The sequence below is a fragment of the Nyctereutes procyonoides genome, unplaced genomic scaffold, assembly GCF_905146905.1.
Source record: "Nyctereutes procyonoides isolate TBG_1078 unplaced genomic scaffold, NYPRO_anot_genome, whole genome shotgun sequence".
NCBI lineage: Eukaryota > Metazoa > Chordata > Mammalia > Carnivora > Canidae > Nyctereutes > Nyctereutes procyonoides.
In genome coordinates this window covers 10247683-10270918 of record NW_026575082.1, presented here as the reverse complement: position 1 = coordinate 10270918, position 23236 = coordinate 10247683, and the positions used below count along the sequence as shown (strand labels likewise).

Here is a 23236-nt window from a genome sequence, read left to right as displayed (position 1 = left end):
TACTGCACTTAAGACACTGTCCCACCCAGTGAACAAAAGGACTTGTTTTAACCAGCTTTGTACACACAGGACTAATTCTGTGCCATGCCAAATGCAATTTTTGAAAAAGGTTTGATTTTCAAAAATATTATTTGAAAGATAAATTTCAGAAGTTATTTTCAGACAATTCCCTTTTTTACTTTTGTGGGAGTCCTAAGCATGGTAAAGGAATACGCCATTGTAGGGAGTGGAGTTTATGATTATGATAACAGAGTGTCTAAGAATGACAGAGACAAGCCAGAGTTTCAGATGGCCTGAAATCTTACCACCCTGTGCCTGCAAGAATATTCCTGTATGGCAATATGACATGTAAGGAGAGCCGTAAGCAATGGACCCTCAGTCAGGGTCAGGAATCAGAAGATTTAATGGGAAAAATAAGTCTTCTGAAAAAGTTTCTTGAATAGAAAGAAATATTTCCTTCTTAAAAAATAATTTGCTCAGGGGCACCTGGGTGGCTCAGTCGATTGAGCAACTGGGTTGTCGGATCACATCATGAAATTTCCTGGGTTGTGGGATCCAGCCTGCCCCACCCTTCACCTTAGGGGCTCCTCAGTCAAAGGACAAGCTACCTAAAAGATTCTCTCCTCTGCCCCTCCCCCCTTCACTCTGTCTCTGTCTCTCTCTTTTTCACAAATTAAATATATAAATCTTTAAAAAAATTATTTGCCTAATGTTATTGTTTAGACATAACCTCTTAATATTCAAATAATCCTTATACAAACTAACAGATACAAATATGTCTGTGACCAATTCCATTCCCAAAACATTTAAAACTGATTGCACACTTCATAAATTAAGCTTTTTCAAGTCCAGCTCTTTATATGTTGCAAATATTAGAGTCTCTTAAACATTTTAAATCCTCTAAAAGTTAGAACACAATGATAATACTTGGCCCCCTCCAAAATGCAGTGATAACAATGTTTGTTAAATACAAAATTATCACCATGATTTTCCTTTTTCTGTTAACCGTTTAGCTTTTTTTTTTTTTCATTCTCAGCTGATTTCCAACACCTCTGACTATAAGCTTCAGCATCCATCCATTTTATTTTGTTAATCAGGAATCATTGCTTTCAGTTGCTTTCTGTTTGCAGTTACTTTATTCTCTTACATCATCTATAAGTAACCTGTCCAGTTTTTTTTTTTTTAGCCCTCCACTGAGGGCTCCATCTCAGGACCCTGATATCATGACCTGAGCCGAAATCGAGTCTGATGCTTGATTCACTGAACCACCCTCACTTCAGTAAGTGTGAATGACCTAAGTTGCCTGAATGTATAATTGCACTGGTAGATCTTATTTTCTTTCTTTATATTGAATGTCCTATCGGCCTTTCTTTTGTTGTTGTTTAAGTGCATTAGCAGAATCATTCTTACCCTGTATTAAGCAGATGGAGGATGAGCTTAGCTATACTTTCCTTACATCAGTAAAAGAATGGCATTGCTCTGTACATCACCACTTCCCCTGCACGCTATCCCTTGGTACTTTTTTAATCCAGTGAGGGACAGAGGTATAAAGACAGAGAAGTGATATGGATCACTTTTTCAAGTCATTGACAGGGCTGGAATAGCACAGTTTTGGAGTACTAAAATTGTCTTTACTCTTGTGGGGTATCCTAATCGAAGTGGAGATATATCCAGAGGTGCCATGACTCGAATGGCCTAACAGAACCTACTGATACTAATAGAAATTATCCAAAGTAATAAAATTCAAAACTAGTACCTTATTAAAACAGCAAGTGTGAATAAGTAAATACATAAATACATAAGTGAAATGTGTGGCTACGTATTCAAAATGTCCTATATTCCAAAGAGTGCTTCTCCACCCACCTTCCCTCTCAGATATCTAGAACTTATGCCTAAGAAGTCTATCACCACATGTTCATATTGCAAAGTGGTGTATGTTGGAATGTGACTGTCTTAACTCAGAAATACAGAACGACCGTGATTGTACCTGCTGACCATGGGAGATATTATCTAAATACCAATGAGTTAAAACAACACAGATGGACATTTCCATGGCAACCATCACATTAAGGGGTCCTCCACGGTGCCAATGGAAGATAAAAGAAAGAAAGAAAGAAAAAGAAAGTAACCCTGCAAGCGCCCAGCTTGTGGTTGTGTGGCACACAGCTGGACCAAGGTGTTTCATATGGAAAACAGGTAATTTCATAAAACACTAACATCAGAGAAGAGCATCCTGTGACCACACTAGAGTCAAAAACAAAACCATTTCACCATGGTGGAATCATATGCATAGGAAGAAAAAAAAAGAAGGAAAAGGAAATTCATATCCTATAGTTATCAAATTCTAAACTTAACATCCCCCATCATTTAAGATCAAGGATCAATCCAGATCACTGCATAGGTGGATGCAGATGCAGATAATTGTAGAACTATAGAGAACATTAACCACTTCCATTCAAGAGAAAGGATAGAGGGAAATCTTAGTCTCAGTTTCTTAATTTTGAGATGAAAAGTAGCATTTTAGTATATTACAGGGGCCATATTTAGAGAGAGTAAAGAAAATTCTACATTAAAAATTAAAGCAGAAATAGTACAATAAATAAAAACATATCTATATATTCATTTGTATTCTTTAAACTGGATTGTGTACATAACTCCCTTGAATATTTCAGGGTAATTTAGTTGATCAAATCATTTAAATTAAAATGGACTTTAAAATATTAGAATAGGAAAATAATGAAAATGTGCACCTAACACTGTCAGTTTCTGAATTCTAACTGAGACAAAAATACATTTAAAATATATGAATTATTCATAATAATGTAAAATAACACTTCTTACAGATTACGAGAATGCTAAATTTTTACAGTGTGAAGCATGATTTTTCTCTCTAATGCAATAATATTTTAAAATCATAGCTATTGTTAAATAAAAATCTTAATATATATGACATTTCTGCAGATTACTGTGTTTATAATTTTAAAACTGAGCTGCTGCCAAACGAAATCTTTCAGCTCAATTTACATTTCTATTGTGGTTGCTTTTACCACTCACCCATGGCTTTCAGATGGCAAACATAATTCTCAATGTGAAGAAATGCACTCACTTCTGTTTTCCCTGAACAACAGGAAAAGTCATTGTGTGTTTTATTTTGAGAAGGGAATCATATTTTTGAGACACGCGTTTTTGGACGGCCTCAAGTTTTGAGAGATAAAAAGCGAATATGTATATTACATACGATAATGATCTATACGAAATATATATTATATAATTATATGGAAGTAAAAAACTATTTTACTCAAGGTGTATCATTTTGGAAAACTGTTCAAAACCATTGAGGTCCTCGGTTTTTGGTTGTAGATGATGGAGATAGATTATCTTAACCTCAACCAGATAACAGATTATATTGAGTAACACAATTAAAGGGAAGGTTGAAGAAACAGGCTCCAGGTGAGGACAGTGACCATGGAGACAAGGGCCCAGAAAGGCAGTGAAATTGTATTTTATGACCGGTCAGCTGAGAGTGATATTGCTGCCACCGCTCAGAGCTGGGATGGTAGCTGGTGCCGCTGGACCCCTCATGAATGAATGCTTCCTTGTTTCTGGCCTCTTGGCCACTTGCTCTAGTTTCAAATTCCTCAGCAAAGCTATCTATATTAGTTTCCTAGGGCTGGAGTAGCAAATTATTCCAAGACTGATGGCAAAAACAACAACTCTTTATCCTCTCATGGTTCTAGAAACCAGAAATCCAAAATTGGGGTGCTGGGAGTGCTACACTTACCCCCAAGGATTCTAGGGAAGAATTCTTCTTGCTTCCTCCAGTTTCTCGTAGCCTACATGTATAGTGGGGCTACATGTGGCTATTTTACAGTTAATTTTAATTAGCTTAAAATGAAAAACTATTAAAAGTCAGTCCCTCCATTGCACTAGCCATACGTCTTTTTTTTTTTAATGAGGTATAATTAATGTGACATTATATTAGTTTTCAGGTGGAGCTCTTGTCCTTAATTTACAGATTATTTTAGGTTACTTGTTTTGAGAATTCCCTTTATTGGAGACAGTCAGGTTCAGGTTTTGCTTTTCTGGAATGGAATATTCTTCAACTTAGATTAATTATGCTGCTGGTCTGACCCATCTTGCTTTATATATTTCACATATTCATCACAATCTGCCTCTGTCCAAAATTCTATTCATGATCTTTTAGTATCAGTATAAATTCATTTGTTGCAGTTGTTTTAACTTTGCTCTGTTAAGTACTGCATTTGTTTCTTTTTTTAAGGGTAGAAGAGAATGTGGTATATTCTGCTCCTGCCATTAATGCAACATTTAAATTTTTCTTCAGGGTGCCTGGGTGGCTTAGCAGGTTTAAGCATCTACCTTTGGCTCAGTTCATGATCTCTGGGTCCTGGAATCCAACCCCACATTGGGGTCTGTGCTCAGTGGGGAACCTACTGCTCCCTCTCCCTCTGCTGCTCCCCTGCTGTGCCTTCTCTCTCTGCCAAATAAATAAATAACATTTAAAAAATACAATATTTTTCAAAATCAGTAATAATATGGAATTCTTTTCTCTAATGAATTCCATGAGTTAATATTAGAGTTAAGAAATGCTTGATATTTCAACAATGCTCTTTTCCCATTTAGCATCAACAAATACATGTCATGGTATGTAATTTTCTAAAGTGAAGTTTCAAAGTAGTTCAAGTATGAAATAGTGCATCAGAGCTCAGCTATTACATTTGGACATAAAAGTAAGTTTGAGTGGCTGTGAATCTTTTCTTTCACTATTATTAAATTGATTGCCTGGAAATTTTATTTATTTATTTATTTTTATTTGTTTTTAAGTAGGCTCCACACCCAACATGGAGCTTGAACTCACAACCCTGAGATCAACAGCTGTGTGCTTTATGGACTGAGCCCATCAGCTGCCCTGTTTGGAAATATTTTTAAGAAAAAACAATATGAATATAAATAAAATATACTACTATTCCCAGACATGGAAAGCCACCTACCTAGAGTAAGAACTCTTTCATCTAGCATACATTTCTCCTTAGTCAAACTTTATCAACTTTAAAGTCCAGACATTTTAGAGTGTAGAGAGAATACTCCTGGGTAAGCAGTAGTGGGCTTGTTGGTAAGGATATGTAATGTCTCCAATTAAAAATTAGAGGATTCAGCAACTCTAATGTATCTCCAGTACATGTTCACTGATTAATAGTTGCATGTAGTTTACACAAAGGCCAAAACAAAGAAACTGGATTTTCTATGAAAGACACATCCATGATATATATTAATGATGTAAATTGGTAGGTACATAAATAGGTTTTGCCATTTTTATGTTGTAGAATAGATTTAGGTGAAACATAAATATACATGCATTTTTGCAAGGTGGGGAAGATGGATCATGAAATGAAAATAAATGTAGCAATGTAATTTAGATGGCTTAATATGACTAGATGATCAGTTTTGTTGTAAATGTGATGGACATTTTAATATTAAGTCAAATGTTGCATATCTATCTCTTTAAAAATATCTAGAAAAGGAGGAAAATGAAGATAGTGTGTCTTTTGTGATATATGTATAACGATATGTTTTCCTGTTACTAATGTAGAGTGTCCTGTTTTTGTCTATTAAATACTTCAAATATGGAGAATTTATAAGCTATTATTAAAATCATTTGCTGAGAAAATAAGCCCTTTTATTGCTCAATGTGTTTAAGAACAAACAAAAAATAAGAAATAGATATTTTGTCAGAGCATTTGTTGGATCATATTTACCATATTAGCATATTATATATATTGCTATATATAATAATTTCCACTTGAAGTGTTGATTGAATGATTGCTTAAAAAGAATCTTAAGGAAGAAAACAGTTTAACTAATGGAAGATTAAATAAGATAATTAATAATCCATTTCCAGATTAAAGTTTTGTGATTGTATATCGTGGATCATATACCAATATACATACACCATCTGATTCATACCAAGCAGAACTCACTTATAAGCATTGTTTCAGTAGTATGTGGAAAATGTCTACTAGTAGAAAAATTGCAGATTTCATCATACTGAATGAAGTGTTTATATATTTTTCTATTAAATAAAATGAGGAAGCAAATAAAAATAATCTCAATTTACAAGTAATAGTTACTATTTGGAAATGAATTTCACAAAGAGTATTACAAGTTAAATTCATTTCCTTTTATGCTATTGTGTTAAGGGAGTATAAGGGAAATATTTTCGTTCTTCTCAATTGAAAGAGGTTTCTCTAGTTTAACTAAAATAAATTTATTGTGTCACACCAGGCACCCATCTATGTTCAGATATCTTAGTGGCTACTACTAAAGGGATATCACTCCTTAACAAGAGGCTTTGTCTGAAATACACGGAGACACACTGACAGTAACATTGATATCCTCTAGTAAAAGATAAAAGCCAGATCTCGTTTTAATGAAAAAAAAAATGATTAGAAAATATTGGAGCAAATGAGTTGCACAGAAATAGAGTCCAACAATGCCCCAACAGCCTAAAATATTCAAAAATTATTTACTCTGAACAGCTACAGGAGAACTCTGAGATATTTTTCGTAAAGAGTTATCTTAAGACGAACCGTGGCAACAAACATTATAAAAATAAGTTTCAAAGATTTATGAAATATCACTTCAGTGTTCTCTCTCAGCTCTCAGTCTTGTTCCATTTGAACTAAGTGTAAATTTAATAAAGTTGGAGTTTTCAATAGGCAGTGCCATCCACATTATTTATTTAAAATGCCAACAATTAGAATTTTTGGTAGGTTATAAGATTGGTGTATCAAGAAAAATATTAATTATCAGCAACAAACATGTAAAACCACCAGATGTTGTTGCCCATATATTTAACATTTCATGCAAAATTAATAAATCATTTTTCTATGTAAACAGAAACCTACACAAAGTATATATATTACGGTATTACTAGTCGCGTTTCCTTGCTCACTTACTCATTTATTTACTCATGTCAAATAATGTATTAAACCCTTACCTGTCTCAGGAGTTATGCCTCTTACTGGGGTTCAAAACACTGAGAAAGCACAGTTACAACAGCAACAAAGGCAGAATTTTGTAGCTGAATACTGATTCTGAGAGAATGAAAAACTTAGAAATCTAAAATATTCTCCTACTCCTCCCATCTACTGGTGGATAAATTACATTAAAGATTATTTTCAGGATGCCTCGGTGGCTCAGCAGTTGACTTTTTGCCTTTGACTCGGGGCGTGATCCCAGGGTCCTGGATGGAGTCCAACGTCAGACTCCTTCAGAGAGCCTGCTTCTCCCTCTGCCTATGTCTCTGCCTCTTTCTCTGTCTCTCATAAATAAATAAATAAAATCTTAAAAAAAAGATTATTTTCTATGATTTTGAAATCCAAAGAAAGCACAATCTTGAAAGGAAATGCTTCCTACACACACACACAAGTGTAAACAAACAGTAGGAGAAAAACCAAGGCTATTGGTAAAAGAAAGTAATTGATTTGGAGAATTATCATGGGGCAAAAACCAAAAACCAGCCCTGAGGCCTGCAGAGTTGGAGAACCAATCTTGAGACACTTCTTACAGACGTTCCTCCCATAGAGGAAACTGCAAGAATCAAAAGATAGGGCACAGAATGGAAGTCTTATGTGCAAATTTAAAAATGAATTTAAGGAGAGAGAATATAAAGAATTGGAGAGAGACAGTATGGCAGAAAGAAATGGATGACAATTTTTAGAATCAAAGAAGACATGATTACACAGATCCAGAAGGCACATGTTTTTTGAATTAAAACCAACTAAATGTACAACTAGACACATTTTATTAACAGAGCGTATATTGAAGGCAAAACCTTAAGCCTAAAAAGCCACCAGAGGGAAAAGAAAACAGTTACAAAGTCAAGAGATTTATTTTATTTATTTTATCTTTTTTTTAGAATTCTTTTTTAAAATTTTTATTTATTTATCTACGATAGTCACAGAGAGAGAGAGAGAGAGAGAGAGAGAGAGAGAGAGAAGCAGAGACACAGGCAGAGGGAGAAGCAGGCTCCATGCACCGGGAGCCCATGTGGGATTCGATCCCGTGTCTCCAGGATCGCACCCTGGGCCAAAGGCAGGCGCCAAACCGCTGTGCCACCCAGGGATCCCCAAAGTCAAGAGATTTAGAAAGTTTTCTCAACAAGAAACATTAAAGCCGGGATCCCTGGGTGGCGCAGCGGTTTGGCGCCTGCCTTTGGCCCAGGGCGCGATCCTGGAGACCCAGGATCGAGTCCCACATTGGGCTCCCGGTGCATGGAGCCTGCTTCTCCTTCTGCCTATGTCTCTGCGCCTCTCTCTCTCTCTCTCTCTCTCTCTCTCTGACTATCATAAATAAATAAAAAAATTAAAAAAAAGAAACATTAAAGCCAGAAGATGGTAATGTAATATCTTAATATGCTGTGATAAATAATCTTCTCTGAATTGCATACGCAGAAAAACTATCTTTTTAGTCAAAGGTGAAAACCTACATAGAAATAAGAACTTTAACCCCAATACAGAGAGCTGCATCTTCTGGTGCAGGGCCAGGTGCATCGCTGAGACACAATGAAGATCAAAGTAAACAGATTTGCCTTATTGGGTACCTCCTCACCAGGGCTGCTTTTAACTCCAGCAAAGTAGATATCGTCGCCATCGATGACCCCTTCATTGACCTCAACTATGTAGTCCATATGTTCCAGTATGATTCTACCCACAGCAAATTTAACAGCACAGTCATGAGTGAGAATGAGAAACTTGTCATCAATGGAAATCCTATCTCCATCTTCCAGGAGCAAGATCCTGTCAGCATCAAATGGGGTGATGCTAGTGCTGAGTATCTTGTGGAGTCCACTGGGGTCTTCACCATTATAGAGATACCTGGGGCTCATTTGAAGAGTGAAGCTAAGATGGTCATCATCTCTGGTCTTTCTGCTGAGGCCCCCATGTTTGTGATGGGCATGGACCATGGGAAGTAGGACAACTCCCTCATTACCAGCAATGCCTCGTGACCAACAACTGCTTGGCTTCTCTGCCAAGGTCATCCATGACAACTATGGCATGATGGAGAAATCGTGACCACAGTTCATGCCATCACTGCCACCCAGAAGACCAGTTTACCCTCCTAGAAACTGTGGCATGATGGCTGAGGGGCTGCCCAATACAGCATCCTTGCTTCTCCTAGTGCTGCCAAGGCTAGATCATCCCTGAGCTCAATGGGAAGATCACTGGCATAGCTTTCCATATCCCTACACCTAATGTGTCAGTCATGGATCTGGAGTGCTGCCTAGAGAAAGCTGCCAAATATGATGACATTAAGAATATGGTGGAACAGGCATTGAAAGGTCTCCTTAAGGACATGCTCAGCTACACTGAAGACCGGGTTGTCTCCTGCTACTTCAACAGTGACATCCACTCTTCCACCTTCAATATTGGGCCTGGCATTGAACTCATTGATCACTGTGTCAAGTTCATATGTTGGTATGACAATGAATTTGGCTATAGCAACCAGGTGGTGGGCATTATAATCCACATGACTTCCGAAGAGTAAGAGCTCCTGGACCACCAGCCCCAATTAAAGCTAGAAAAAGAGAGAGGCCCTCAGTTGCTGGGGAGTCCTCACCCCCAAATCATTCCCCAACCCACTGAGAATCTCCTGACACACAGTTTCCATTCAAGACCCCCTGAAGAAGAGAAGAGGCTTGAGGAGCCCTACCTTGTCATGTACCTTTAATAAAGCGTACTGTACCCAGCTGGGAAAAAAAATAATAAATAAATAATTAATTAAAAGACCTTTTGGCCTAATTAAGAATTGGAGAAAATTCCTAAATTGCTTGTTTGAAATTGCTTATTTTCTTCTGAAGTCTGGTAACATTACCACACAATAGAAGAGTGTAAAGATTTTATCAAGCAGAATTGACAAAGCCTAACATTATGTGAAAATTGAAATCCTTTCAAGAGGTAAAAGCAAATATTAGATATGAACAGAAATCCAGGTTATCCTTTTGTAACATGTTTTAGTGTAAGATTATTCAATGATGGTATTGTACAAAGTAACCTCTTGGTAAATGTTAGGTATCCTCATTTTCATCCTTACTCTTTTTACTTGTGGATTTACATTCTCTTGGATAATATAGATAAGCACACAGGAAACCAAGAGAGTAAAATCAAGATAACATCTCACAAAGCCTATGGAATAATATAGGATTGATGAATAATAAAATTTCAAGGAAACAGGAATATCTTTATGGAGGAATTTATGTATAAGCCAAGATGTGAGGCCAAAAAAGTGAGAGAATCTGCATTCTTGAGTCTTCTGGTGATCAGCGTAACTGGTGTGACAGTTAATTCTATGTATCAATAAGATTGGCTTTGCGGTACCCAGATTAAACATTATTTAAACGTTATCTATAACAATTTTTTTCTAGATGAGATTAGGATTTGAACAATGAACTAAGTAATGTAGAATGCCATACCCAATATGGGTGGGCCTCAACTAATCCATTGAAAGCCAACTACAATGAAAGATTAAGGAAGGGGAATTCCACTTCTCTTTTTCTGCCTCACTGGTGGATCTGGAATATTGCCTCTCATCTTCTCCAGTCCTTAGAATGAGATTTATGCCATTGACTCTTCTAGTCATTTATCATGAGACAACTTCTCATAATAAGTCTCTCTCTTTCTTTCTTTCTCAGTGTATTTGTGTGTATGTGTATGTGCGTAGACAGTAAGATATTGGTATCTATTGGTATGTATTTTCTTTATTGATATGTCTTTTTCTCTGGAGAATCCTAATATAGCTGATCATAGGTTCTTAATGTAGGTTTTCCAGTGGAACATTAACAATTGTGGGCCAAACAAAATATTATATGGGTATTTGGCTATAGGTAGTCAATAGATGTATGTGTTTTTCTATACGTGTACCATGTTTTACTTCACATCTTAATCATAAAAAATAAACAAGTAAAAAGTGTATCCTGTAGAACAAAAACAATACTTTGCAGACACCTGGGTGGCTCAGTTGGTTAAATGTATGCCTTCAACAGCTCAGGTCATAATCCCAGAGTCCTGGGATCAAATCCCACATCAGGTTCCCTGCTCAGTAGAGAGTCTGCTTCTTCTTCCTCTACCCCCCACTTGTGCACATGTTCCCCTCTCTCTTTCTGTCTCTCTCTCTCAAATAAATACATAAAATCTTTTTAAAAACGGTAATAATACTTTGCCTTTGAGGTGATTAACTTCGTTTTATTTACTGACTGTAATGTAAATCCCTAGAGGCTTAAAGTCGTGGTGAAATTTCTCTTTAATATACATTTTAAAAACTAGGGAAAAAGTTTATAGGCATCATAGTGCTAGTTCTTGGTAGTAATGAATCCTGTTACATTTATGACTGTGTTATCATACCAGTTAATGCATTTTCTGTGCAGTGATGCGGTTCCACCCCCTACATCCATCAGCAAAAATGAACCATTTTTCAAGGTCTCTGCATGAATACTAAATAAATCAATAGAAAATATGCAGAATCAAAATGTGAGAGATAAATCCATGTTAACCATCACTTGACTGATACTGCTGTTAAACATTTTTATTTTGACATCTACATTTTCTCACATTGTAATATACAAGTACCTATTTTTCCAAAGTTAAACTCATTTTTATTTGAATCAGGCCTAATTTATCAGTTGAAATCATCAAATAAGTTATTGAATACTTTCAGAAGGAAGCAGGAACTATGACAGGACTTACGTATCTTTCCCCATACAGATGTGTTACTATTTAAATTCTTTATAACTATTAATTTGCATATAGTTCTGTACCTTGTTAGCATGTATGCATGTTGCCAAGCATCAATGTTTTTCCCATCAAGATTGCTTTTCTACATTTGGTTTCTTTCTGGCAATGTCATTATGATGTTAATTACTGGTGTCAACATATCATTTTCATTTATCCCAGAAATATAGAAACAGTAAAAAAAATTAAAAATTTAAAAATGTGTGGGAAAGGTGGTTTACACTATGGAATTTCCAGGTGATATTACCCCACAGATAACTTTCCAGAATATTTTATTCTTTTCTCCCAAACTTCTTTTGATGAGGTATTGACCTTGATATCATAAATATTTAACATATAGTTTGGGAACAGATCTCCCTGAGCATTCTTCTATCTGAAGCATGCATTACAAATTTCCTGTGATTATTTTAAACACTTCAACTAGTATTTCTTATAATAAACACAATGGAATAGCCCAGTTGTAGTGATTCTTGTGATCATAGAATCTACTAAGGAGGTTTATTAAAATAGCATGATGACATTATTAAGTCTTACTTCATCTGTCATTTCAGCCTTACAAGATAATTCAATTTCAAAGCAAAATGCTAATAGCAAAATGAATCAACATATTATTTATGGTAATATATAACTGAATCAAAATAGATATTTGCTCAGAGACAACACTACTTAGAATATTTTCATACATCTACACTCTTAATTCTCAGATAAACCTACAAATTGTATATAATTATCATTCTGTATTTCCTACATGAGCAAATACACAGAGAAATGTGTTACACAAGTTCACACACATAGTGAGTTTTGCAGGGATAGTAGGTTTACTCAGGCACGGTTGGGCAGAGATGATTTCTTATCCCTCACCTTCTCTTGATTCCTAACAACAGACTTCATGAAATCGGGAATAATGGTGGACAGAAGTGAATGCAAGTAAAAAACACATTGAGAAAGTTTAGCAATTATAAGTATCATTTGTAAATATCTTTATTATTTTTAGCATTTCCATAACTTTTTGACTTGGAATATTTCTTGGTTGCTTGCAGTGGAATTAGTTACCAGTTATTATTCATTTCTCATGAACCCTGATCCCATATGTAGTTCCTAAGAGGCCATCAGCTCATTATCAACTTCCTGCTGGTGTAGTTTCCCTTTCATTCATGGTTGGAGTCAAGGTTTCAGGAATACTGGAGATTCATTCTAATAAATTATATTTCAGTCATTTCTACTTTCAGTTTTTGCAAGGCCCAGGCATTGATACAAATATTTTCATATAAATTTGAACTTTATCTTTTATTAATGAAAGTTTTAAGAAAGGTAAGGTCATTTGGATTTAAATATAATTGTCTAAACAGACAAGTTCTGAAAACTGCAAAATATTAATTTGTTTTTTTCATTTAATGATTGTGCTCTCTGCAAAACATGCTATGTTTTATTTTTTTTAAGCTTTTTTTTAATTTTTATTTATTTATGATAGTCACACACACAGAGAGAGAGAGAGAGAGAGAGAGAGAGAGGCAGAGACACAGGCAGAGGGAGAAGCAGGCTCCATGCACCGGGAGCCCGACGTGGGATTCGATCCCGGGTCTCCAGGATCGTGCCCTGGGCCAAAGGCAGGCACTAAACCGCTGCACCACCCAGGGATCCCCATGCTATGTTTTAATATGTAGTTAAGATCCTCTAGAGACCCCCAGGTGGCTCAGTTTGTTGAATGTCTGACTTGATTTTGGCTCAGGTCATGATCTCGGGGTCCTAGGATCAAGCCCTGAGTTTGGTTCCATGCTCAGCTTGGACTCTGCTTGAGATTCTCTCTCCCTCTGCCTCTGGCCCTCCCCCACTTGCACACACACATGCTCTTGCTCCCTCTCTCTCAAAATAATTAAATGAAACCTTTAAAAAAATCCTCTAAGTGATATGTCTTTTACAAAATCTATTTGACAAATGTAAGAATAAAGGAAATTTATAATAATCATGTGATGGAATGTTATCTTAGAATTATTACATAGAAAATAAATCACAATACTGCAAAGTTATTGAAATTCCCAAATCGAAAATGGGTCCCCTGCAAAGTAGTTTCATCACAATTTTACATGGGCTTTTAAAGAAATTATGTCTGCCCTTTATACTCATAGAAGGACAAGATATTGTGATTTAAACCTTTTTAAAAAGATTTTATTTAATTATTCATAAGAGACACAGAGAGAGAGGCAGAGACATAGGCAGAGGGAGAAGCAGACTCCTCATGGGGAGCCTGATGCGGTATTCGATCCCAGAACCTTGGGATCACGACTGAGCCAAAAGCAGACACATTCAACCACTGAGTCACCCAGGTGTCCCTAAACCAAGTTTAATTATAAATTCGTGAATGTTTCCTTTATTTTTCTAAATGAGTATATTATTTCTTAATTAGTATATTATTATTACTCCTCACTCAAATGCACAGCATACTTTTGAATGCATATTTTATAACACATTCCATAGCTTTAACTACAAGATCTTTATGTAATAATGTGTGCCACTCAAATCTATAATCAGTTTATAGTGGATAAACATTCAATAGGATTATAATAATCATAACAAATGTGTACTAAACATTTATAGAATTTTCAAGTAGCAGTAAAAATGTTATTTTATTTATTCTTTACATGAGAAAAATAAATAAATTCCATTCAACTAGGAAAATATTATGTTATATAACAATAAATGCACCTATGTGACTTAAAAAAATGTAGTGAAGCCCTAAATTAAATAAAATAGTCCACTGAAGAAACAAATAAAAATCAAAAACACTGATACTGTTGGAGGTATTCTAAAGTTCAATGTAGAAATAAGTTTTCTGTACATTAGAGAATAAAGAACTATTTGTAGAAAAAATATTTTTCTTTAATGAATTACGTTAACACCTTTCTCAAATCAACTGGTCATACATTCTTGAGCCTATTTCTGGACTCTCTGTATTAGGTGTAGAAACACATGATCATATCTGGCCTGCAACCTATTTTTCATGACCCACAGGTTAAGAATGTTTTTTTTTTTCATTTTTAAAGGAGGTATTAAACAAAATAAAGAACAAAAATAACAGAAGAATATGCAAAGGAAATTCTATGTGGCTGCAAAACCAAAAATAGTTACTCTCGTGCTATACAGAAATGTTGGGCCACTCTCATTTGATACTTTTTTGGAAAATCTGCATGTCTTTATCTCATCAATGCTACACTCTAATAATTATTGTAGAATTAAGGTAAATATAGAAATTTGATAGTGTAATTTCTCTAACTTTGTTCTACTTTTTAAAAATTGTTTTGGTTAGTCTGGTTTATTTTGTAACAAATTATATAAACTGCTTGTGCATTTATAAATAAAATGCCTGCTGTAATTTCAAATGGGCTTAGTTTAACCTGTAGCTCACTTTTCGGGAAATCTATGTTTTAAGAATATTGAGTCTTCTGGACCATTAATATTGTATAACTTTGTATTAATTTAGATAATATTTTATTTCATTCAGTAGAATTGTGCAGTACTCAGTGTACAAGTTTTGCACATGTGTTATTAAATATATCCCTAGTTGTTTTTATAAAATTGTGTTAATACATTTCTGTAATAGAAAATTGATTGGAAAGTATAGAGAGTTCCAATATACCACTGCCCACAATGCATGACCCCTTGGCCTATCAAATTACAGTACCAAAATGATACATTTGTTATATTTGATGAACCTATATTGATTCATCATCATCCCAAGTCCATAATTTATTTTTTTATTATTTTTTAAAGATTTTATTTATTTATTCATGAGAGACACACAGAGAGAGGCAGAGACATAGGCTGAGGGAGAAGCAGGCTCCATGCAAGGAGCCCAGTGTGGGACTCCATCCAGCATCCCGGGTCATGCCCTGGGCCAAAGGTAAACAATCAACTGCTAAGCCACCCAGGTATCACCCAAGTTCATAATTTACATTACAGTTCACTCTTTATACTGTACATTCTATAGGTTTTGAAAAATCTATAATGTAAGTATAAAACGACTTGTATCCATTATTATATCACACAGAATGATTTCACTGACATAAATAATCTTTGTGAGCCACCTACTCATCCTTCCTTTTCTCCTAATCTCTGGCAATCACTGATCGTTTGGTTCTATAGTTTACCTTTTCTGGAATATCAGAAAAGGAATATCATATAGATAAAGTTATACAGTATGTAGCTTTTTAAATTGGTTTCTTACACTTATTAATAAGCACTTAAGGCTCCTCCATGTTTTATCCTGGCTCAATAGCTCATATTTTTTTTAGCACTGAATAATATTCCAATGTCTGGATGTACCACAGTTTATCATATTGAAAAACCTATTGAAAAACATATTGGCTGTTTCCAGTTATTGGCAGTTATGAATAAAACTACTATAAACATCCATATGCAGTTTTTTGTATGGAAATGTTTTCAACTAATTTGAGTAAAATCCGAGGAGCATAATTGCTAGGTAATATGGTTAGGTTTATGTTTAGATTTGTAAGAAATTGGCAAACTGCCTTCCAAAGTGGCCATACTATTTCGTATTCCCATCATCAATGAATGAGCATTATTGTCACTCAACATTCCAGCTGGCAATTTGGTGCTACAGTGTTTTGAATGTTGCCCATTCTAACAGGTGTAAAATTGTTTCTCATTGTTGTTTTAATTTATAAAATCCCTAATGACTTTGGCTGTTGGGCATCTTTTCATATGCTTTTTCATCTCTCTATATTTTTTTATGTGGCTCTTCAAAATTTATGTCCATTTTTAAATCTGCTTTTTAATTTTCTTATTGTTGAGTTTTGAGAGTTCTTTGTATATTTTGGATAGCTATCCTTTAACAGTCAATGTCTTTTCAGATACTTTACCCCATTCTGTGGTTATCTTCTCATTCTTTTGTATCCCTTGCAGAGCAGAAAATTTTAATTTTAATGAAGTCCAACTTACCAATTATTTTTTCATGGATCATGCCTTTGTTGTATCAAAAAGTCATCACTGAACCTAAGGTCATGGAGAATTTATCCAATACTATCTTCTAGAAATTTTAGAGTTTTACATTTTACATATAGGTCTGTGATTGGCTTTAAATTAATTTTTGTAGAGTGTGTAGGGTCTGTGTCATTAGTGACTAATGTCATTAATGACATTAGTGACCAAGGACTGCTGGCGCCATTGGTGTCAGTGAGTTAAAGAAATAGGAAGTAAATGATTGAAGCAGCAGGGAAGTCACCCCTTCAAAAAGACTTAATCTACAGGGAAGAGGCAAGTGAAGTAATAGTAGAAACAATAATGAGTCAGGAGAAAGGAGTTTCATGTTCATTTGTCTGTATGTTTATAAAAAACTGTATTTTAACTATGTTTGTAATATTACTGACAAGAGTACAATAAAAAGAAGAGTTGTTTTTTTAAAAGATGTTTTATTTCCATAAAGCAAATTATCTTGGATTGGGGAGAAAGGGTGGTAATATAAGGCAGGATAGTAGAAGAACTACATTTATTCTTGAGGGAATTTTTGTCTATTAGCATTTGATAGCAAAGGCATCCTTTAAGATCAATGACTTTTTAGTGTCATTGGCATAACTTTGAGGGAAATTCTTTCTGATTTTTTTTTTCTGTTTTTGGTTGGTGAAGTAGAGTTTGAGTTCATCTATTTAAAATTATGGATAAGAAGCAGTGCCAATGATTAAAAAAAAAAAAAGGAGAGAATGGGAAAATAGCAATTAGAAAGGAAAGAATTTCCAGGCACTAGTGAGGATTCAGTTAAATGTGAGTTAAGAAACTGATAAAGGGACCAAATCTGCAAAGCAATATTTTCTTTTTTTTTTTTCAGTAAGCTCCATAAATCCTGGAGTTGCTATAGGAAAGCTAACTAGGTGGACTGATCTGAGGTTAAGGTGTTCATAGCATGAGGCAGTTGAGCGTGATTGCCCAGTTAAATAGAAAAAAATAGAAGTTCACGCAGCATGCAGTTGATGTGGTAAAGAGAAATAAAGACTTAGACACTGGGGGAATCTGTCTGAGGCTCAGGAATATCCATCAGAACAACCCCTGAGTGAATCAGGCAAGAATGGCTTGGTTTAAACCAGGTGACCAGAAATAAACATACATATGAATTTTATCCAAGAAATGAAATAAAAAGCAATATATGGCAAAAGATCAACTAAAAATATGTTATCATAGACAGGAATAAAATCAGAAGATAAGGAAATATATAACTCATATATAAATTAAATATAACGCAGGGAGAGGAAACCCTTTTAAGATTAACCATAAAAGAAAAAAGGGGGGTGAGAGGAAGCCATCATTTTGTTCTTACCCATTTTTTTTTTAAGGTAGCTCAGGAACTAAAAGGCTGATTTCATTGTTCTGGGCTGAATGACTGGACTAAAAGATAGTTTAGAGGGTTTAAGGAGGAGGTTGTTGTATTACTGCAATCATGCAAATATAAAAATGTGGACCAACGTGATTATCATGGGAATAAAAATGCACTAATCTTTTTTTAAAAATAATTTGTTTATAAGAATTAACTGATAGGCTATTAACCACCAAACTGATACAGACAATAGAGAAGAAGTGTTCAGTTTAAAACAAGGTGAGTGGGGAGATGGGTGGAATAGTTGAAGATTAAAGAGGACACTTATGATGAGCACTGAGTAATGTATAGAATTGTTGAATCACTATAATCATGTACCTGAAACTGATATAACGTATGTTGACTATACTAGAATTAAAATTAAAAACTTAATAAAATTTAAAAATAATATAAATAAATAATATTTTAAAATAATTGCCTTGAAATCTCTGGTATTAATGAGAGTGTAAAGGGATTTAGGAAAGAAAGATTGTCAGCTATTTAAACTTGACAGGTTTACATCATTGTGATCATAAACATCAATGTTCCCAGTGAGAAGTTCAGAAAAAAATGCTGACATAAAAATGATAATAAATTTAATTTGCAATTATATCCTTCTATTTACATTGTCAAAAACAAATTAACAGATAACTAATAGTTAAACCATTAGTTCAAACTTCATCTTGTGAAGTTTAAATAAGACATAAGTGAGGTAACATGTATGAGATCAGAAGTTGCATAGACCTGATCCATCACTGAAATCCCATATCCCAGGACAGTTTTTACCATACTCTAGATATCCATTAGATGTTAAGTGAATGAATAAATTAAAAAAAATACAGAAAGAGTAATGCTGAATTTTGCAGGAAAATAAAAACATGAAAAGGCCATTGGACTGGGCACACTTGCATAAAGTCAAATTTTCTTATTACGAGACAGCTTCTTGCATGTTTCAGTGTTCCCACAATATTTCTTTAAAAGGAAATTAGGACAAAAAAAAAGAACTCATGCAGAATAAAATTGGTATTAGTTGAAAAAATTTCTGGAAAACAGATGCTCGCATTACTTTATGGAATAGTTTTCTATAGTGCATTAACATTTGATGTATTTCTGAAATGAAGCACCCCCATTTGTAATTCTTTATTCATCAATGTTCCCAGTGAGAAGTTCAGAAAAAAAATGCTGACATTAAAATGATAATAAACTTAATTTGCAATTATACCCTTCTATTTACATTGTCAAAAACAAATAAATCTTTCTCTGGGCAAAATGTTTTCTATTTTAATATTTTGCATAACTTCAGAAGCTCATTTTGGTTTATTTTCACAGTAATGATCTTAGTCTGTCTTATTCTCTACCCTAATTAATATGCCTAATAGTCAATTAAAAAGTTATTCAAGGGTGGATGGAGTTACTGTCTGACTTGGTGTTGAGTGGCCATCTTAGCCCATCCTAGAACTGTGTTGCATTAACTTTGTTCCTATGCTACACTCCAATTCTTGGGATCTTAAAAGTGTCATTTGTCTTTTGCTTTCCTAGTACAATAATTTAAATCAATTTTAGGATGCAATTAAAACTTTTACTCTCATGTTTCAGACTTTAAGTTTTCAATAGCAACATCATAAAGACAAGTGTCTTCTAGGCACTGAGATATATCCATCTCCTAAAGGCAGTGACATGTTTTATATGGATTCATGGTATAATTAATAAACTTCTCATAGATACAGACAATTAAAATAGCATGCCTAGTATATACTTTAATCACTTACAAAGGAAAGAAATCTATGCCGCTAGTTTTAATCAAAGTTCCCTTACTCACTACTCCTTCCACACATGAAACTAGCCATTTTAAAAATTATCTTATTTTATTTAAATTCAATTAATTAACATGTGGTGTATCATTAGTTTCAGAGGTAGAGTTCAGTTATTCATCAGTTGCATTCTACAGCTAGTGCTTATCACATCACGTGCCCTCCTCAATACCCATCACCAAATTACCCCATGCCTCCCCACGCCTCCCCTCCAGCAACTTTCAGTTTGTTTCCTATAGTTTGAAATGCTGGTGACTCCCAGAACATTCTAGGATGCTTCACACTTCCTTGTCTTTGCTTAAATGATCACTCTTCCTTGGCACTTACTTGGACCACTCTCCACCTTTACAGTTAATCTGTTCTAAAAGCAGCACTCTGCTAATGTATCTTGTTTCTTCCTACTAGAATTGATTCTAGTCTTCTTAATTGATTCTAGACTTTTTAATGTCTCATCCTGTGTATGAATCTATAATGATACCTGTCACACTTCATTGTATTGATTTATTTTCAGCTCTGCTTAATTTTTTTGTAACTAAAAGCTTCTTGACGTCAGGGACTGTGTTTCTTTGTGTTTGTATTCCTATCATATGTCTCAGGACAAATTACTTGGTAGGAAGTTAATGATTATTAAATTCATGAATGAATGAATGAATGAGTGAATGAAGGATTCATGTTTTTATTAACAGATTTCCTGAAGGTGTCAGAGTTTGAAAACTATCTTATTTTATCCACATGTAGGATACATTTCCAAGTGATGATATAGAACTGTTATCTTTCAATACTGAGCTCTAAAGACATTATAGACAGTACAAGTATATGCACATCTTTGTAATGGGAGTTCAGGGCAGAAGATCAAGAAGCAGACAATCTGGTTAATATCACAAAAGAACTAGAAGGATTGATTATTAGTTTTCAATCTGAAAAGCAAGTTTTGAAGTGATCTCAAGACATCACTTGTGAATATGTTTGGTTGATCTGACTTTTGAGTTTCTATCCTGTAAGAAACGAGTGAGTATATTTTAGAACAGAAGGTAAAGCACAGAGCCAGATCCCAAATTGCACAGGACTGAAATGTTCCATCAGCTTAAAATAAAATATGTATTTATTTATTTAATTTACTTCATTAGTGTTTTGTGTAATTTGGTTCTTGTTGTTTAGTCCATGCTCTATATAGCTCTGGCTGAAATACCATCCCCTCTCTGGATCAAGACTCTCCTCATTAGATGACACCACAAATAGGAAAATCATAGAATACTTCTAACGCTCTTGCTTAATTAAAGTTAGCATGTGGCCTTCTCACAGTGCTACTCTTAGTCAAAGAAAGTCATATGGCAAATCCTAATCCATGAGTAGTAAATGAGTCAGAAGAGCATAATCCTCTAGTAGAACGAGAATTTTAAAAGAAAGTTCATAGAGGAACTCCTGGGTCGCTCTGCAGTTTGAGCATCTGCCTCTGGCCCAAGGCATGATCCTGGGATGCTGGATCGAGTCCCACATCCGGCTCCTTGCATGGAGCCTGCCTCTCCCTCTACCTATGTCTCTGCCTCTCTCTCTGTATCTCTCATGAATAAATAAATAAAATATTTAAAAAAAAGAAGATTAGTAGATGCAGGAAATATTTTGAACAATATTTTACTTCCTTGAAGAATTAGTTGTGTTGAGAAATTAATAATACAGAGAGTTAGGAAATCATTTCTGGACCTGAGTCTATGAACAGTGGAGAGAATATGGTAACCATAATACCAGAGGAAGGAAGAAAAGAAAGAAAAAAAAAACAGAACAAGACCTTTAATTTTTAAGTGCATAAAAGGCAGAGTGCCTGGGCATGAGTATTTGCAGATTCATATATTTGATGGTGAAAAGGTACATTAGGTGCCTCCTAATTGCCTTGATTTTCTGACTGAAGCATGAGGGAAGGTCATCAGGTGAAAATCTGTAAGCAGCAAGGGAAATTCAGGGGGAAAAATAAGAGTATCTTCTGAGAGAAGGAAAAAAATTCCATTAAAATAGAATAAAATTTGTTTGATAGTTTGGGTATTCATGTTATACATGTATGTAAGACATCTATGAGATAGTATAGCACAGTCCTATGTGTGAGAAGAAATTAAGTTAAGCTTGGACCTCTTTGGAATTATTTGACGAGAAACAAGGATATTGCCAACATGGAGATTTGTAGGTTTTATGAAAATTTTCTTCCCAATCTATGTTACAGTCTACAAAACAAGTGCAGAAGATCTGCATACTTGAAGTACCTTTTATATATGTGTTACTATGGAGCAAGAATATATGAGTTGTATATAAAATCTGTAAGTGACTGGTACATTATTTTCATATTAATTTCTGACGTGAGCCATAAACACTGCCTCTGGAATTGCTTACATGTGAAATTCTACCTAAATATATTATTGAGTCTGGATAATAGTAATAGGAGATCATATGCATGTATGAGAGAATTCAAAGAGCTTTCTCCATTGTAACTTGTTTAGAAATCATAACAACACTATAAAATAGGTATGATAATCATTACTCCACTTTTAACATGAAGAAACAGATCATAGAGGTTAAATGCTTAGGGTCATAAATCCAGGACTCAAAATTTAGCAATATGGCTCCAGAATCCACCCTTTATATTATTTTCACTTACTTTGTGGAAAGGCACCCTAATGATTATAGTTATATTTTGGGGATGAGTTGTCCTTTCACTTTTACCTATGTTTTCAAAATAACTATCAATTGCCAGGATACCTTGATATTTCTCATTTTGAAAATATCACATTACTCATAATACTTAATAGTTACATAATATAATAGTTACATAATACATAATATGGAATTTCTAAAAGATCTGTGACTCTTCAGAGAAATGCCAAAACCAATAAAACTTCTAAAAATACTAATTAAAAATTATGTTTACACTTGAAACACTATCTTACCAGAATGTTTCCCTCAGACTGTAATAATAAATGTAGAATTGTTTAGGGGAAAAAAAAAACCTTTTCAGACAGAATGGCATGGTAGAGTGTATTAGCTTATTAAATTAGTGAATGAATTTTTAATGGCTTTTAATATCATGAAAAGAGGCACTTATGATTACTAATTAGACTCACCAAACTTTCTACATTGCACACTGACATACCCCACCTTAATGCATGAGAAGGGAAGAATAAGAATAATGATAATTTCATAAAAGGTATGTAAGAATGGCTTAGCTGAGAATAGGTTCACTAATTCTAACACGGCTTGTCCTTTCATTCTAATTG

General features: G+C 34.5%; 1 pseudogene; it reads left to right on the top strand.

The window, feature by feature from the left end:
- The first annotated feature begins 3465 nt into the window (after positions 1–3465).
- Positions 3466–9564, top strand: LOC129514469 (glyceraldehyde-3-phosphate dehydrogenase-like; annotated as a pseudogene).
- Positions 9565–23236: the final 13672 nt, after the last annotated feature.